This window comes from Camelus dromedarius, chromosome 6 (genome assembly GCF_036321535.1).
Source record: "Camelus dromedarius isolate mCamDro1 chromosome 6, mCamDro1.pat, whole genome shotgun sequence".
NCBI lineage: Eukaryota > Metazoa > Chordata > Mammalia > Artiodactyla > Camelidae > Camelus > Camelus dromedarius.
In genome coordinates, this window is record NC_087441.1 from 8330913 (window position 1) to 8350611 (window position 19699).

At 39.3% G+C, this 19699-nt stretch overlaps 1 protein-coding gene across 1 annotated transcript in view; it reads left to right on the top strand.

Moving 5' to 3' along the window:
* The first annotated feature begins 17802 nt into the window (after positions 1-17802).
* Positions 17803-19699, top strand: part of SERAC1 (serine active site containing 1) — a 59038-nt gene continuing 57141 nt past the window's right edge. Inside the window, exon 1 of the mRNA XM_031456613.2 lies at positions 17803-17911. The gene's annotated coding sequence lies outside the window, so the exon portion shown is untranslated. The remainder of the gene's footprint in view (positions 17912-19699) is intronic.

The following is a 19699-nucleotide window of genomic DNA, read 5'->3' on the forward strand; positions in this document are numbered from 1 at the left end:
TGATACATCAACTTCCTGTTGTACTCACCCTGGGAGAGTAAAAAAATAGGACTCTGACGAAGAGCACAAAAGGGACTTCGATTCTGTATTGTTTAATTTCTTTAAAAAATCAGAATCAAATATGAATGTTAACATTGACTAGCACGGATATTGTTATGTGATTCAATCTATTTATGTGTGCTTGGATGCTTTCATACAAATAATAAAAGAAATGAGGAATTTGGAGTGAAGGAAAAGTCAGGATATGAAATTAAAAGCCTTAGCTAAATTAACATCCTGAGATGCATATTACAGGAGCAGTTAGCTAATTATAGTTTTTCAGTGGTATCTGCAAGATTAAAATACAAAACAAAACAATAAAATAGTTTAGGAGGAATGTAGCTTTGCTCTTGTAAAGTATTGAGAGGTTTCTTCCCTTCTGGGCCCTCAAAGACTGTGCTAGAGCTTTGGTACTCCGCAGTGCCACCTGCTGGAGCTCAGCACTGACACCACCTGGGAGCTTGTTAGCCCAGATCTGCTCAGTGAGAATTTGCGTTTTAACAAGACTGCGCACACTGAAGTTTGAAAAACCCTAATACAAAAGCAGCAGCCCTCAACAGCATATCTGCCTAGGTCATGAGCAAAATAGTTTTATTCTGGAAATTTCCCAGAGCAGCTTTTGAACCAGTCACCCAGTATAGCCATAGTTAAAGATTTAAACACTCAAAGAACATTTACTTTTAGACAAGGTAGCTTCTGCTAAAATTTCCAAGATGCATTAATTACAGATTGTAGCCGTAGATACCACATGATGTAATGGTTTTATAAAACTGACATAAGACTAGCTCCTCCATTCCATATCATCAAGTTCAAGATTCTGTGCTTTCTTCATGTCATTAAATGAATATTGTTTACACATCTCTCGTGGTCCTGCCTCTGCTCTCCTTATTTTTCTGAATAAGAAACTCAACTTCTTCTTAATTTAACAAAATATACACCATATACATCCAAAAACCTTGTGTAAGTACAGATATTACTGAGGGTTTTAAGGAGACAGAGGAGTGACTATTATAATGATGTAAACAAGTTAACACTGAACACTGGATGTCCCCCTCAGCAAGACCCTTCCTAAGAACTGCTGTATTGACATAGCTTAATAATTTGTTTCAATAAAAAATTCTGTCACATGTAAATAGTAAGTAAACAAATGACTAAAATATCTTACAGTGAATTTATATTTAACCAATCAAGAATGCTGCATTTACTTTCCCCAATCCAACCAAAGGATCTAAACCAAGGTAACTACCATAATAATAAGTAAGATTTTGCGTGTACTCTGGGAATCATTTATCTAATTAGTGGATTTTAACAAAAGCTGGTTCCAGGTTGGACAGGCTCCGCCATTTCCTTGGCAGTAAGAGGAAACAGCTGTGCTGGTCAATTAGCCTACTGAAAACCAAACGAGACAAAAACAAAGCCTCCGACCCCAGTCTCTGCTGCACACACTGGCCAGGGGTCCTCTGCTCTGACTACACGTTAGAAACACCACCGAGGGAAGCCTTTTGAAAATGCTGACACTTGGGTCCCCTGCCAGAACAATTAAACCTGAATATGGGAGGGGGCCCTGAGGATAGGCATCAACATTTTTTGAAAGCTCCCCATGTAACTCTAATGTACTCAAGAGAGCAGAAGGAAACCTTTCCTCTGTAACAGAAGTGCTACTTCACGTTTTTAACAAACAAAAGATCATGAAAGATTAAGTGAAAAAGCAAGTGTCAAAGCAGTGTGATCTCACTGGGATAGGAGAGTGGAGATTGTTTTTTAATATTCTTAGAAAAAGGTTTGAAGGTTGTCATCAAAATTTTAATTGTGGTTATTCCAGAGTGGTGGGATTGCGGATGAGTTCTATTTTTCCCTTTTGCTTCCTTTTTCCAGTCTACCTGTAGTGAATGTGTATGTTCATAAAAAAGGTAACTTCAATTAGAAATAGAAACCAGTTGATTTTACCTTCACTAAACAAAAACAGGCTTGTGACAAGGAATAGCCTGAACAGTGCAATGTAACCAAAAATGCAGCAGTCAAGATAAAGTCCAAGTTGGAGGCAGTAGGAAGCAGGTTCTCATTAAAGTAAATCAAGTTTAGTGACAAATTTGAAATAGAGTTATTTTATTCCTGGAACAGAGAATTTAAAAAGCAATGAAAGGGGGGAGGGTATAGCTCAAGTGGTAGAGTTCATGCTTAGCATGCACGAGGTCCTGGGTTCAACCCCCAGTACCACCTCTAAAATAAATAAGTAAACCTAATTACCTCCCCCACCAAATAAATAAATAAATTTTAAAAAGCAATTAGTATTAAAAAGTATTAATCATGAAGAATCAATTAATGAATAGGTATTTCTAAAGAAAACAGAGGCATGAAAGTTGTAAAACGAAGTCTGTTTATTTAAAAACTTAAGCAGAAATCCTCCACAAAGCAAATAAACAAACCACCTGAATTTTGAGAGATCAGAAAGATATATATATTCCAGGTAAAATTAACAAGGGATATACACCTTGGCTAAGATTTAAAATTTCAAAGAAATAAACAGCATAGAGGAACACCCCCCCCCCCAAGAGGGAGGAATTAAAATGAAAATCAGCTAGAAAAATAGGGTAAGAAAGAGAGATGAGTTCAAAGAAACTCCTGCAGTCCAAGACAAAAAAGTTATTCAAATGAACAAAATCTAAACTGGACTCTGTCAGTAAATGTCTGAGGACAATGAGGAAAATGGCCCAGTTTTAACAGAAATGGACTGTGACCCAGGAATTCTATGTAAGACTAATCACCATTCAAGAGTGAAGTCAAAGACAGGAATGGTCTCAGAAAAGTTAACTATCCAGATATTTCCTGACAAAGTTGCTCAGAGACAAGTTTTGTATCAGTGAAGGTAAAGGGTCCCTATTAAACTCTAATATTCTTTTACAAGGAATTCCCCTCCTCCCAACTGCGTGTTCTCACTGAATTGTGATTGTGCAAAACAAAACTTGTGTGTGGTGAAAGGTCTTTTTTCCCCTTTTCATCATGCTCTTATAGAGTCAAGGCAACTAAAGTTCAGAACCATCTGCTTTCCATATCTTAACTTACAATCATCCAAAGATTTTGACGATAGTTATTCTTGTTTCCATAGACTGGGGGCTCAGAGGCACAGAGAAACTCACTGACATGTACAAGATCCCAGAGCTAGTAAGCAGGGAGCTGACATTGGGACCCAGGCAGTTTGGATCCAGTCAGTGCTCTTAATCACTTTTCTATAGTGAGAACAGTGTTTTTCAAAGGCTTATTCGATAATCTCACAATAGACCTTTCAGTGTTGTCTCTGCTGTAAGTGAAGCAGAGCTATGCACACCTGAGAGTATTCACTGACCGTATTTGCAAACTGCATCATTTATCTCTAAAACATACCCTTTTCCTATTTGCTGAGGTGGTTGATAGAATGATCCCAGTATTCTAGTTAAATCAGAAGGCATTATGTTAGAATTTTTATTTAGTTTCTTTAGAACTAAAGGAGGTTCAATGTGTAAGTAAATAGAGTAAGTACATTATATACCATCTTTTCAGAAATCGAGTACAATTATGTCAAATCACGTCTATTACAGCAACTGTAATATTATCAGTAATTTGGATTATCACCTACAGTGTTTATCAGAAACAAAGGAGAGTAGTCTTTGTTGCCTATTATCAGTGATGCTCAGTTAATGTTCACCAAAACTGATTTCTCAATATACATTTTTACATTAACAATGATGCCTTAGGATGCCTGGAATTTTAAAAAAACACACTAAATTTCACAAGGAAACTGGAGTTCAAGGAATTCAGTATTTTCTTAACATTTTTTATTGATTTATAATCATTTTACAATGTTGTGTCAAATTCCAGTGTAGAGCACAAGTTTTCAGTTATATGTGAACATATATATATTCATTGTCACATTTTTTTCTCTGTGAGCTACCATAAGATTTTGTGTATGTTCCCCTGTGCTCTTCAGTATAATCTTGTTTCTCTATTCTACAATTTTGAAATCCCGTCTATCCCTTCCCACCCTCCGCCCCCTTGGCAACCACAAGTTTGTATTCTATGAGTCTATTTCTGTTCTGTATTTACGCTTTTTTTGTTGTTGTTGTTTGTTTGCTTTTTAGATTCCACATATGAGTGATCTCATATGGTATTTTTCTTTCTCTTTCTGGCTTACTTCACTTAGAATGACATTCTCCAGGAGCATGTATATTGCTGCAAATGGCGTTAATGTTGTCGGTTTTTATGGCTGAGTAGGAATTCAGTATTTTTGAACTGATATAGTATTTTAAAAAAACCCTTTCTCAAGAAGTTAGTATAATTCTTAAAATATCACAAGTTTAGTATATAAATACCTGTGACTAGTCAAGAATCTTTTATAAATTAGAATATTTTTATGCAGTTAGGAAAATTTAACTTAATACCACTTTTACAATTCTTAGGACTTTGTTAAAAATAAAAAGACAGTAGTAAATTTCTCCAGTACCCAGCAGCCAACATCTCTTGCTCTAGACTTCTAAAGAGTACCGAATCAGAGAATGTCCATCATATTCCAGGCAGGGTGGGTAAAAGGCCACTTGGATACTTCCTGCTCTCTCCTAGTTTTGCTCACAGCTGGACAAGTTAACTTTAACTAAGTGGCTGCAAGTGGGACCCCTAGCATCACACTCTCCCATCTTTCTAACGCAGTGTCCAGAGAAAGATACTGAACATTTGCCATAACTCAGCTTTTAACAAAAGAAAAGAGCTAATGAAATAAAGATTTTCCTTCACTTATCACTCTGCAGTCACTGTCCAACAGTCTTTCCCGTACATTTTAAACTATGGGGATTGTGAGAAAAATTTTCTCTAAGTTTCATGTTAAAAGGTATTAGGTGACAAGGACATATTAGAAATCAATTTAGACATGCCTGAAATACAAAGGTAGTAACATTTCAGTATAGTTGGAAATCCTAAAGAAATGTACTTTATTCAACAAGTTTTAGTACCAGACGTACCAATAATTCATCAAAATTACTTGCAGTGTTATGTGAAAATCAAAATTGTGTGGTTTGAATTATATGGGTGGGAATCATGGTAAATATACGTAACTGAGGAAACTTCCAGCTTCAGGAATGCATGTGTAAGTGAACACTGTACACAGGCGCTCTGAATAAACATACCATGAGGAGGTGGGTAAAGCGGGTTTGGTAAGATTCCACATAACATCATGAAAGTTCTCTTTTCTCTTGGAAAACCCCCACCACAGGAACCCACCCTAGTAACACTATCTTTAGGAAGAGAAGCAAGGCCCCCAGCAGTTTTACTGTTCTGCTTCTCATTAACCATAGAACTATGTGCAACATATCCTAGCCGAACCACGCCACCTTCCCCCAAGACTGACTTCCTTCTATCCCTTCCCTTTAAAAGAAAATGTATTTATTTAATTTTTTTTTGGGGGGGATAATTAGGTTTCTTTCTCTCCTTCTCTTTCTTTCTTTATAATAGAGGTACCACCCACTGAACTATACCCTACCCAATCACCTTCCTTTTTTTAATATGCTTAAACAGGGATTCTCACAGGGAATAAGGTCCAAGTAACACTGATTTCTTAATAAAAGAACACCTGCCTTTATGGGAAAATGTGACCAACAAAGTCAGGACAAGGAAAGACGAAAGCTGAAGAGCGGCACATGCCTTCCCCCTTTGGTTGTTTCTAACTCTGCATTTTTAGGGAAATGCAAACTGCAGTTTGCGTTAATGTTGCATAGTTCTCTTCCACATCTTCTTCACCAATAGAGCTGGCTGGTGTGAAGATATTATTTGTAAGACATAAATATTACTAAAGTTCCCAGCTTGGCATATTTATCGAAATAGCCTACCTGTGAAATTTCCAGTAGAAACAAAACCAATCATGCCCACGCTACAAACGCCCCCAATTACTAATAGGAACAAAGCAAAATAAATATCCAGGATAAATTGATGATTTAAAAGTATATTCTATTATACTCTTAATGTATTAAATTGGCATTAAAAAGGTAAGAAAACCAATTACATTTACATTTTTAATAAAGGATAATAAAAGACAAATTACAGCCAACTGTTAAGCTTTTTTCCTTTTTTTTTTTTAATTCTAGGGTACATGTACTGAAAAAAAACAGAACAAGAAAGTCAGTTCAAGGGCTTTTTTTTTTTTTAAACAAACAAGTGATACTGCAGTCTTTCCTGTCACAGGTTTTCAAGCAATTCTATAAATCTAACCAGTCACATAAGATACTGAATGAGGAGTCTCTCACATTTGTTACTTTTAATTCCCAAGTGGTCAATATCCAGTATTTTCACTTCTGGGTAAGAGAAAAGGCATTTTGGTCCATTAATTCACCTACTCGCTCTTGGAGGACATTAACCAACTCTGCTATTACGAAGACGTGAGTGTCATCAATGTCTTGAATGATGAACTTCTTCCCTAGGGCATTTGACTCATCCAAGTACAGCAGAAACTGCTTCATGGCAGGGTCACTGTAGAGATAAACACGTGATGACGAGACACCTTACTGTCAAGTTACAGAGACCTGAATGATCAGAGCTGCACATGCAGAATTTTAGGATAATTTTAAAAGTTCAATCTCTCACTCCCTTTCTGACTCAAGTGTTAATGATTAATTGACACAGCTGCATTTTTAGAACTATTGGTGCAAGTTTAAGAGAAAGAGACCAATGACAAGATTTTAAAAGAATAATTTGCCACTGACAAGTGAAAAAGTAAGGGATTGTTCAAAGCTTTGTAGTTAGTAGGGACTCAAAGCACAGCCCTCTTAACTGATTTTAACGATAAATTTCCTAACTTGTCCATGGCTATTACATTTAAGAAGCCAATAGTTTTCACTAATTTGCCAGTGACAAATTAATTTACAAAGCCAGTTCAACAGTCACTTTGATGAAGCAGGGTGTACAGCAAGACTCAGATCTGGATTCAACCCCCACTTTATCACTTACTTGAGTGACCTTAATGTGTACGTCACCTCCCAAAGCCTCAAAGTGAGCCTATATAACAGAACTGCTATGGAAATTAAAGAAGAAAAATGCCAAGAATAGTGTTTGGTTTGCAGTAAATATTCAAGTTTTTTCCCCTTCCTTAACATTCTGAGACTTGTAAGTCTGAACTACCATTCAGAATCTTTCAAGGAAATTGTAACCAAATCGCTTTGATCAAAGAGATCTAAATTCAATTCTATTTGTGGTTTTTTTTAGTTTGGAATGAATAGGACAGTCATAAGGGAAAGAGGGATAACATCTCCTAGATTTACAGAAATATGTTTCTTTCATAAAAACCCTGACTCACAACAAGGGACACCCTTTAGACCTAATATAATATACAATAATGTGTTTAGCAAAAGATGAATATAAAAATGTCAAGTTGCATACAGATTTTAATTCTTAGAGAAACATAATCTTACACAATCTGTTGATTTCTTGAGGAATGTCAACATCAATTAAAAGATAACAATTTAATTCAAAAGAGGTCAGTGTAATTTACAGAAAACCATATGTTTTCTTTCAGGTAGAAACATAGGTATAAGTGAAGCTAACAAGGCATTTACTTCAATCACTAAATGAGTATGGTTCATGGTGTATTAATTGTTAATAAAGTCAACACTTCCTTAAAAAATTATCTTAATTACTTTAAATAACTATTAAAATAATTTTATTAATAATTTACTATGCAGTAAAATGTGAATAAGGAAGTCTGCCCATGTTAGAAATGACAGATTTTAAATTTAGTTTCTAGTATATTTGTTATCTTAGGTTCAGAATACTTAGGTTACACTTACCACTTGACTTTGGCAAAATTCAGTTAAATTCTATAGTTGCAGTATTAGAATGACCATACTAATGTAGGAACTTGATTTGTTCAGAAGCAGCAGATTTGCTATTTCAAGTTTTATTCCTTCATTCAATAGACACTGAGTGCCTACCAGGCACTAGGCACTATTCTGGGCTGGGGATTCAGCAGTGAACAAGGTAATTTAAAGCCTTTCTGTCACAGAGCTTGTGTTCTAGTGGTAACACTATGACACACACACACACACAAACCAGGGAAGTGGGATGAGAAATGGCAGTGATGACAGTGATGGGATCTTGCAAGGGTCAGCAGGGGAGTCGGGGAAGGCCTTACTGAGCAGGTGATACCTGAATAAACACCAGCAGGAGGTAGTGAGCAAATAGGAGGTGACTGGAGTAGAACATCCCAGGCAGAGTGAACAGCAAGGCCACAGTGGGGTGACTGAAGGGGGAGCGTAGTGGGAGATGAGGCGAGAACATTATAACTGGTCCAGATCATGCAGAGCCTTAAGATGACTTTAGGGACTATAGCTTTTACTGAGTGATGTGATTTAACCGACACAACTGACTTAAATTTTAAATGTAAGGATCATACTGGCTGCTGGGTTGAGAAAAGACTGGTGGTGGTAGAGGCAAGGGTGGAAACAGGGAGACCAACGAGAAGGTGACTGCAGTAACCCAGACAAGACAGAACGATTTGGACTCAGGTGGTAACAGTGAAGATGAGCAGTGGCTGAATTCTAGATTTATGTAGAACGTAAAGCCAACATAACTTGCTGAGACTGGACTTGAGCTTCGAGAGAAGAATTAAGGAGATGCCAAGATTTTTGGTGTGAGCAAATGGAAGGATGGAATTGTCTTTCACTGAGATGAGGAGGAACACAGGAAGAACAGGTGTGCAGTTAAGGTCAAGAGTCTGGTTTAAGGCATGTTACATGTGAGGTGCTTCTGGTACCCAAGTGAAAGCTGGATATACAATTCTGGATTTCAGAAGTGAAGCCCAGAACGAAGAGTCAGTCAGTCAACAACGTACAGACGGTATTTAAAGCCATGACAAAGGAGTGAGCAGTGCTTCAGAGAAGAGTCCAAGGACCAGTCCCTGGATACCCCAACATCAAAAGGTTAGGAAGAAAAGGATGAACCGGCAAAGTAGATTATAAATAAGTGATCATTGAGGGAGGAAGAAAACCGGAGGAGTACCGGAAGCTAAGTGAACAAAGGAGATCCAGGAAGAGGAAGAGATCAACTGAGTCAGATGCTGTTAACAGGAACAAGAAGATAAGGACTGAGAATTGATTTCTGGATTCAGAAAGTTACTGGACCTTCCCAAGAGCGGCTGCAGGACCACGACTATAGGGGAGAGTGCCTGACTGGAGAGGTTTTCAGACTGAGAGGAGAGAAAGCAGAGGAAGTGAATATAAACAAGTCTTCTAAGAAATCTTGCTACAAAGAGCGGGAAAATCAAGTGGGAGTTTTTGCTCCTCACCCCCTGCCCGAGCAGCAGGAGATTACAGCATGCTTGTGATACTGATGGGAATGATCTAGCAAAGAAAAGTTGATAACGCAGGAGAAAGAGAGGAAAACTGCTGAAAAGGTATCCTTAGGCAAGACAGGCTGGGATCCAGTTCCCAAGGAGAGAGGCTGGCTGTTAACAGGAGAACAGACAGTTCACCCACAGTGACTGTGGGGGAGGAAGGAGTATATGGGCCTCGGTCCATGTGACAAGGACTAGTGGAAGTTCTCTTCTGATTGCTTCCATTTTCTCAGTGCAACAGAACAAGGTAACCAGCTGAAGTGAGGACAGGGAAGATTTTTGAGGCAAGTTCTCTTCTTGTGAAGGTATGAAATATATCCTATCCATTCTAAGAAGCACATCCCCCAATCCCCACCCCATTTTAACATCTCCAAAGTTGGGATGGATCTTACATTTAATGGCATGTTATAGTACAGTTGGCAGTAATTTTTCTTAGAGGTACATAAAATATTGGTAATCTTTAAAACAGATGACATCTTAATTTGATTAAATATAACAGCTTTACTAGGAAAGTGGGAGAATAGATGGACTAGGAAACGTAACAGGTTTGCAAACTAGTATTAAGGCTCACATGAGTTCAACAGTCATGAATTTAAAGTGAGACCAATCAGTATGTCTGCATGTCTTCTCCACCCATCCAGAGCTGTGGAGGTAAAGGTTCAGAGCAGGGGGAGAGCTGGATTGAACCAGATCTGGTCAGTGTGACTGAGGTGGGGGCAAGGAAACGAGAATGCTGTTGGACTGTGGGATGTAAGCAGGGGATGGAGGAAAGCAAGGATGTTGGGTGGTCAAGGACAGGGAAAAGGTGGGAGGATCAAAGGACTGCAGGTCTGCAGAGTTGAAATTATAAAATGAGGGCATTAGAGGGAGTGAACTGGAAAGAGGAGGTGGCAGTCAGAGTTAGGTGCCTGAAATGGAGATTCTGAAGAGATGGCAGCACTGGCTGGGACACAGGTAGGTGTGTCTATGTGAATTGGTGGCTATGACAGGGTGGAGGAGAGCTCATTGGAAGAGGTAAGGGAACTAAGAGGACAGGGTACTGAAAGGACTATACACATGAAATTGTTAAGAATTTGTGGAGAACTTCTCAAGAGTGACAGGTAGCCTTCAAGGAAGAGCCTTCAAGGAAAGACTCAGGTATTTGCAGACGGTTACACAGAGGAGGATCAGTGGGTGGTCTAGTCAGACTCAGACCTGGGGGTTTCTATGGAAGAGGGAGGGAGGATTTCTGCAAGTGGCAAATGAGGAGCAAGGTAGAGACCTGTCCCATTTCTTGGCCCAATGGTACGAGAGGTTATTAGGGAAAAAAAGTCGACATACACAAAAAAGGTAGGGGGGTGTTACTGGGGAAAGAAAGAGGGAAAGTTCAGGGAAGAGGCTGAGGGTATAGGGGATTCTGCTGCTGTCTCACTAGGTTCTAGAGCAAGGATGGGGTGGAGGTGAGTAGGAGACAGAAATTAAAAGCAGATGTATAGAGCCATAAGGTCATGAGTGTTAAAGGAATGAGGGATGGCCTGGAAGTCTGTGGCTTTTTTGGGTGACTGAAAACAAAGAAAAGTAGGAATAAAGGTCATGGGAATGAGAGTCTCAAGGCAGATAATGATAAAAACAATGGGTTTTCTTGTTAGCCCTTTAAAATAAATTTTGGGTCTAAATGTAACAATAATGAGGATAAATAAGGACATCAGAAAAATTGCTGCCAAAGTGTGATACACTATCTTGTTACTGTTTGAGTGCCCTGCATTCACAGATGACACCGATTTGCTCTAATTAGCTGCTACTACGAGGTACTAGAGATAGCAAGGGTTCAGTGGTTCCAAAGACTTAGCTCCAGAAATTTTCTAAGTGAAATAAATTTACATACTTTCAATTAAATAAAAGCTAAGCAACTGAAACCAAGAAGCATCAGGGGACTGACGATCTGTGCTTTGAATCAACACATCAGTGCTTTAAATATTTTTGCTATTTGCATACCACCCTTGGCATTTTAACCATCTCTTGCAGCACCTGCATTACATATACTTAATATTTTTCTTTATATTGCCTTTAAATCAACTAACTTCTAAACTAACTTCATCTGGTACAAAATCACCAGTCATGTTGATATGTTTTATTTTCTTCTCAGTTTTCTCAGATAATTTAAACTGGTTATACCAAAACTATTTTTGTGCTCTACCCCACCGCCCCTAATCTGTGTTCTACTCCAAACCATTCTGAATGCTAGCTGTATTCCCTATACCTGAGGAAACACGACTAAAGGACAAATGGGATGAGAACTTATAAAATGACTGGTCAGTGACACACTGAAATAACTACCTCTAATATCAACTGCCTCAAGCTTTTTGAAAAAAAATGGAAAGCAGTCAATTTGATATTGAACTTTCAAACATGTATTTGAAATATAATCTGTAATGATTCAAAAAGACACTCAAAAGTTTAAGGGACATTTTGTTAGGAAGTGCTGAGGGCCTAGAATATTTTGCAAGAATATAGGCTGTTTACTTGTACATGAGAAAGTCTCTGGGCGAACCTGCTGGCAGGAAAGAACCAAAACCAAGTGGCCATGTATGTATTTGGTCGAAGTACTGGTATCAGGGCTAGTGAGCAGGAAAAAATATCTTTGCCCTGGAAATGTAAAGGGCAGGTATCATCAGCCACCTCCTAAAGAACCTTAGTATGGCTCCCATAAAATATGATTCTAAAACGTATTACACCATGAGGGGCCTACTAGGATGATGTAGCTACATGTAAGAGAGACTGCAACATTAAACGGTTGGATAAAGTTATCAGTACTGTCCATCCAATCAGAACAATAATCTTTGCTTAGTCAATGGTAAACAATCCTTCCTGATAGTAATTAGCTAACAGATGTAATTACTTAAAATTTTAAAAAGTATTTGTCTGTAAATTCTGTTATGTTCTGAGAGTAGAATGTTTTAGAAAATTGTTATTGAATGTGAAAATGGCTTTGTTCATATCACTTAAAATATTTTCAAAGCTGTATTATTTGATTATAAGAATGTCATAAATCAACACCTTGTTTTATTAGCACATTTAACTACCTAAAATTTTATCTGCAGTTTGGATCACTTCTTTCCTTATGATCACTTCCATAAGATAAACATCTAGAAATGGAATTATTGCGCTAAAGCATATAAAAGCCCAAAAGACCGATCAAATTACTTTCCAGATCAGCTACTTCTCAAGGTTGCACTTCTATCATCATGTTGGCAGCTTGGTGAGAGCTTGCTTTTTAAAAGCTACGACTGGAAGACAACAGTCACTTCATTTCGAAGCTATTCTGGTGTAACCTGCCAAAAAGGAAGTCTAGTGTGCACACCTTTTTTGTACTGAAACTTGAATTCAATTTATCAAGAACCTATTCTTATCCACTCTGATCCTCACTGTGGTAACCGAGAAGCTCTAAAGGACACTAATAACCTAGAATTTAGGCTGAGATTACATTCTTCGATTCAATTCTATTAACAAAGTTCTTTCAGTAAACAAATATTTACTAAGCACTCAAATAGAGATATATATATAGCTATATATATGCAAAGATATATATATATTTCAGGCACTGTTCTGGGTGCCCAGGAAACTTCAGTGAATGTGGCCCTGCTAAGAATAAGCAGCAAAAGCTCACAAAAGATACATAAATGCTGTGAAAGAATAGGACAGTGGTTAGACAGGTTTTGCCTTAGCTCTTGTTTTTCATATACAATACAGGTTTGGAAGCCAAACCCATAGGATAAAACTGGACTAGGAATACCTGTTTCTCCAGATTCTTTGCTGCTGTACTGTATACTGGTTAGAGTGCGCACCCAGACAACGTATCTTCCCTGCTGAAGCACCTGCCAAACCAACTGTGATAAATGTCACACCAGAGGTCTGCTCCAGCACCTGGACTTGGACACAGACATTTGCTGTGCATATGCTCCTTGCTTCGATGACTGCTGTGGTTGGCTAGACTTGGGAAAACTCTTGGTGTGAGGCTGGCAGTTGACAGTGGTAGATCCCAACAAAGAGGAAGTCCTCACCTACCTCATTCTGACATAAAAATATAAAAAACTTGAATTTAGCTTTAGATTTTGGTATTTGATAAGCCTTGGGAGGAGAGAATCTTATTATATCCAAGTACTTTGATTTTTCAGTTCACTGATAGCTGGGTCTAAGTGGCCAGCATCACAAACTGGTTTATTTGCTTCTTTAATGTAAAGCTGTACTCTGATGCACCTAGATGTTTCATATAATCTATGACTATTATGAAGTAATAAACAGACTTATGCTGATACTGTATTACTAACAATTTTCTCTTTGGCATCAAAGACAGGAGGGAAATTGAAGGAATTTTCCAGTTACCACTCCAACATGTGTACTTGATCATGAAAGTGGACTCACAGGCTCTGGCCATACCCTTTATGAATCTGTTGTTTCTTAGGCCTGGAGTCTTCTTGGAAGAGCTGTATATTTGGGAAGACAGTTACCTTTTTGAAAAATCATGCAAGCTTTACTTTAGAAAGTTGAAGGGAAAAAGTAGTTTTGTAAGGACAGTATCCATCTGCAAAATAAAATTTCAGTAGCACTGGTGCAAAACAATTCCCTAAAGGGGAACTGATTACCAAACTTAAGCTGACTAAATGCTTCTCAAACTAAAAATGCACTATGACAAGATCCTTTTGCATGTACAATTTTGATTTAGTAGATGTGGGGTGTGGTCTGAAATTTTTCATTTCTAACAAGCTCCAGGTGATGCTGCTGCTGCTGCTAGCCTGGGGAATACATGGAAAAGCAAGGTGACAGAGGGCCACTGGCACCCAGGCAGAGTTCAGAGGCTTGATAACAAGCAAACTAGAGGAGAGCTCACCCAATCAGCAAAGAATATACCTCAGTTTCTCTCACAGATCCTTACTCTTTGCTCTTAAGACTAAACTGAGCATCTACCACTGAAATTTTAATGAGTTTCCCAGAGTATTGCTCTTGAAAATGCAGTCCAGCCATCATTAAAAAAATACATAGGCATGATACTATCCCAACCACCATTCCAAAAGGACTATTTTGGAAACAGACTAAATTATTCCAAGGTTATTCTTGAATAGGTAACAATGACAAAGAAAAAAAAAGGATGTGGGAGAGACTTAGGGAAAGTAGCAATGGGAGTGAAACTGTGCAATAAAAGTCATCACAAATCACTAGGGAAGGAAATAAATGGTGCTGGACAATTTTTCAGCTATTTGACCAAAAGAAGCAGCTAACTTAGATCTTCACCTTGTAAAATGTCCCTCCTTCCAATAAATTCTAGATGAATGAAGCTTAAAGTACCAACGAAAACAAAAATATGAAAACCCAATGAGAGGGTGAATATTGATCAAATCCAGGATAAAGATTACATTTAGGAGTTAGAAGAAACAAAAGGGAAAAAACTGATAGCTGACACTGTGTGTGTGTGTATTCTCTGTGCTAAAAATTAACATTAAAAGACCAACCAGTAAAATGTTTCTATTAATTATGACAAAGTGATAAGAAAAATAAAATACAAAAATTAGCTTAGAAGTATTTTCCAAACAAATATGAAAATGAATATATGGATGTGTATGCATGAACAGGACACTGTGTTGTACATCAGAAATTGACAAAATGACACGTTGTAATTGACCGTACTTCAATTAAAAAAAAAGTGTTCCAAAAGACAACAGCATGGTATGCTTAGAATTTCTAGGATCTAAATCTGTCCCTTTGCTTTCCCAAGTGACTACCTTTCTTCTCTCTAGTGGTTTGTTTTTATGAACATACATTCTAGTCTCTCACATTAAAACAACAAAAATAACAAAAACCAGAGTCCCTTAACACAGTCTTCTTCAGCTACCACCCCATCTCTCTATTCCTTTGCTCATTATCACAACAAAACTTCTCCAAATAGTCTCCACTTCCTTGCTTCCCTTTCTCTTTTTAAAGTACTCCAATCCGGCATCTATCCCACTTCTCCATTTAACAGCTCTCACACAAAATTGACGACCTCCAGGGTGTCTTCACCTTATCCCACCTCTCATCACCACCAGACACAGCCCTTGCGCCTTCAGGAAACATTCCCTCCCTTAGTTTCCTTCCTACTTCACTGGCTGTTCTCTTAATTGCCTGTGTTACTCAAACTCTAAATCTGCACTATCCGTAAGGTAGCCATAGTCACGTGACACTACTGAGCACTTGAAATGTGGTTACTTTGTGAGATGTGCTCTAAAAGCAAAATATACATTGGATTTTGAAGCTTTAGTATGAAAAAAGACTTAGTAAAGTTTTGAAGTGTTTGTATGGACTTTGAAGATTCAGTACCTGTTGAGATACTTTGGGTATACTGAGTTAAATAAAATACATTAAGTTCACCTGTTTCATTTTACCTTCCAATGTGGTTACTATAAAGTTAAGACTACATATGTGGATCCCATTATATTCCTACTGGACAGTGCTGCTCTAAATGCCAGAGTATTGTAGGGTTTGGTCTTGCTTCTCCCCCAGCCTTGCCATTACAGAAACAGTACCATCATCCATACAGTGGCTCCTGTCAGGGGCAGAGAAATGTAGAAAGTAGTATTTTCAGACAATGGAAGTGCCACAGGGCAGGACACCCAGATGAGACAGAACTGTTTGGTGGGGCAAACATACAAGTGGAGACTGAGCAAGAGTGATCTAGCGATTCAGGTTTTCAGACTGGGAAAAATTAAGCCCTACATTAGCTATGAGGAGCTCAATTCTGCCCAATGTTTCTAGTTTCTCCTTCGGAATGTGTGCCTAGTTTAAGAAATCTTCAACTGGCTTTCTTTCTCTTTTTTAAAGACCAAAATTTGTGATTGTGAAGACTCAGGCAGAACCTAAAATTCTAGTCAATCCCTGATGATTTGAGAAACAAGGCCTGTTCACCTAAAGAGGGTTAATTTAACAAATATGCTGCTTTTGACCAAAAGTTCTTGGAAATAATGCCAATTACATCAATTCAACAAAGACACAAATGTGGCAGTAGGAAGAAACTCAGCAACAAAATCTGTCCCACTTGTTATTAAGTAAGAAAAATGAAGTTTAGAAAGCTGAAAGACTTGATTCATTTAGATCTTAGAACAAAACAAAAAATGCATTTTGGAAGTATACATGCAAATCAAGATTCAATGTGCAGATTTAAAACTCATTAAGTATCAAAACTACTAACCATTTAGCAGGGAGGGTACAGCTCAGTCATAAGAGTGCATGCTTAGCATGCACAAGGTTCCAGATTCAATCCCCAGTACCTCCATTAAATAGACCTAATTACCTCCTCCCCTCAAAAAACAAACAAACAAAAAACTAACCATTCTATAAGCACTCCTTTCAAGACGTTGACCATCTTTTCCGAGTCAGAAGGTGCAGATGACCATAAAAATGCTGAAAAAAAAAAAAAAAGAAAGAAAGAAAAAGGGGGGGGGGTGTAAAGTAACAAAACACAAAACCATCAACTTCCATATCCTTTGGGGATTTACTTTCGAAATGAGGCAAGAAATTAAGTGTCAAAACATGTGCGTCTATGAGAGACAGAGCTAACACTAGGAAAACAGATATTCTGATTTTCTAGCGAAATTAAAATGAATATTTGGAATACTAGCAATGCATAAATCTTACTTGCAAACAAATTCTACCCGCTGTCAATCCTAATGAAAGCAAGGGGACTAACTCCACAGCACTGTGCCCCAACCAAGGTATAAAGCATGTTCTTTAGTCAAAAGATTTCTTCCCATCCAGGAGTATGATAAAACATAACATCCTTGGAGACAGGACTCACAGAATGGTAGCTCTGAAAAGGGCCTTAGAAATTGTATAGCGAGTCCGACCATCTCGTTTTACTGACGAAGAGATTAAGCCACAGCTCCCGCCCGCCCCTACTCAATAAAAGTATAATCCAGGTCTCTAGATTTCGTGTTCCTTTGCCAAGTAAATTACGTTCCCCAATGATGTGAGCTTGAAGGAAAGGAACCCACTCAGCCCCGCCAACTTAACCCTTAAACTTCTACACCTGGGTGCCCGGCAATGCCTCCCCAAAGGAAATCCAACGTTCCCTGCGGGACAGCCGACCGGCCTAGTCAGGAAGAGCCCAGAAAGGGGGCGGGATACCGCCCTTTACCCCAGCACCTGAAGGACAGGCTTGTTGGACTTTCCCTCTCCTCTTTTTCTTCTAGACCCCCGATCTCCCACTCTTCTCTCACACTCCAAGAGCCGTCACCACGCACCTCCGCCCACAGATCCAGCAGCGCCTCGGCGTCGCCGACAGAGTGCGCCTGCGCCAGCTACGTCATCGCGACAGCGACGCTCCCGTGGGCGGAACACCTCTGCAGGAGGCGGGGCGCGGGCTGGGCCGAGGGGCGGGGCGGGGCGCGGTGAGGGCGCGGTCACGTGCCGCCCGGCGCCGGTGTAGGGCGCGGGCTGGGAGCCGCGGAGAGGGCGGGCTCCCCGCCGACCGGGTCCCGGGTGAGCGGCTGGGGGCAGGCCGAGTCAGCGTGCCGGCAGGTAGGAAGGGAAGGCCGGGTTCGTAGGGGCGGGCGAGGGCCTCGGCCAAGCCAGGCACTGCGGGGAGTGGGGAGGGCGCTGACGGGGCGCGGCCGGTGCGCCCCCGCGAGGACGCACGGACCCTGGCTGACCCGCTGACCCGCCGCTCGGCGTGAGGTGAGGGCCTCTCTCCCAGAGTCTGCAACTCGACTCTTCTTTCCTGGTCGCCGCTTTTCTGTGGTTCCTCTCCGAAGCCCAAGCCCAAGAGCATCAGCCCGGGCGCTTTGGTCAGGGAAAGATAATGAAAATGAGAAGGAAACAGTCTCCTCATTTAAATCGGAACCTTCCAGACCACAGCTTCTGGCTCTGACCGAGAGGTTGAACAGATTGAAGGCTGATAGGTGTCTAAGACGGGTAACTGTCATTTTAAAGTAAAAGACCCCAGAGAGTTCTAAAATTAGTTCCTTCCCCAAATTAGGATCTATAGTCTAATAGAGCTCTCTCTCCAATTGTTTTCACATCAGTGGAGAAATGAGGTTCATGCTTTCTGTTCCTAAGATAAAATTGTACTTCTCCAATGGTGTATTCATGTGATTTACGAACCTAGCTTTTCCATCTATTTTCCTCTTTCCCTCAACTCTTTCTCTTATGGTTGGTTTCCATAGTGCTGCGCATGCTCGCTCGCGCGCCCCCCCCCTCTCTCTTTCTCTTTCTCTCTCTCTAATCTCCCAAATATAGCTCTTCCCAAGTATCTTTTCAGTTTTTTTCTTCTTGAATGCATTTATCTCCTGGACTGTCCCATCAGTTCCATCACATTGGACCTCCATTCTTGTGCTCCAGGTGCTGGCCTGATGCCTGCGCATTAATGACCTGTGGTAACTCTCCACCTCTCAAACTGAACTAGTTCTCACTTCATTTTAACTTCCAAACCTACTTTTCTTCTTGTGTTTTTCTAAGTCGTCCAGATTTAAAACTTCAATTTATTTATTCAACAAACATTTTGTGCAGTATGTGCCAGACCCTGTTCTAGACACTGCAAATACAATGGTAAACTAATTACAGTGGGGGAGAGAGACACTGACCTCAGTTAATAAGAAGGTATCCGATGTGATCTTATAAAGAGTGACTGGAAAGGCTGCTTTGGTTTAGAGGGTGTCAAAAATGGCCTTCAGTTCAAGCAGACTTCTGAAGTAAAATCTTTTATACACCAGTACTAAGTAGGAATTTTAATTAAAAAAATACTACTCATAACAGTATTTAATACTAAGGGTATCTAGAAATAGATCAAATTAAAGCTGCATAGTCCTTTAGTGAGAAACTTATAATGTTCTATTGAAATGCATAAAAGAAGACCCAAGTAAATGGAGAGGTATACCATATTCATGGATAGGAAACCTCACTATCATAAAGATGTCAGTTTTTCCCAGTTTTCCAGATTCATTGCAGTTCTGAATAAAATTGCTATATGGTTTTTCATGGAAGTTGACATGCTGACTGTAAAATGTATACGGAAAGGCAAAGCACCTAGAATTGCTAAGTCAATTTTGAAGAAAAAAATCTGTTCCTCCTGGATATCAAAACAATATAAAGCCATAATAATTGAGATTACTGTCTCAATTACTGGTATTGGTTTAAGGACAGAAAAGTAGACTCATGGAGCAGAATAGAGAGCTTAGAAACACACTTACATACATGTGGGAGCTTGGTTTACCACTAAGTGGTATTACAAAGCATGGGGGAAAGTACAGGCTGTTCAATAAATGATGCTGAGATATGTGATATCCAAATAGATTAAAGACAAAATTAGAT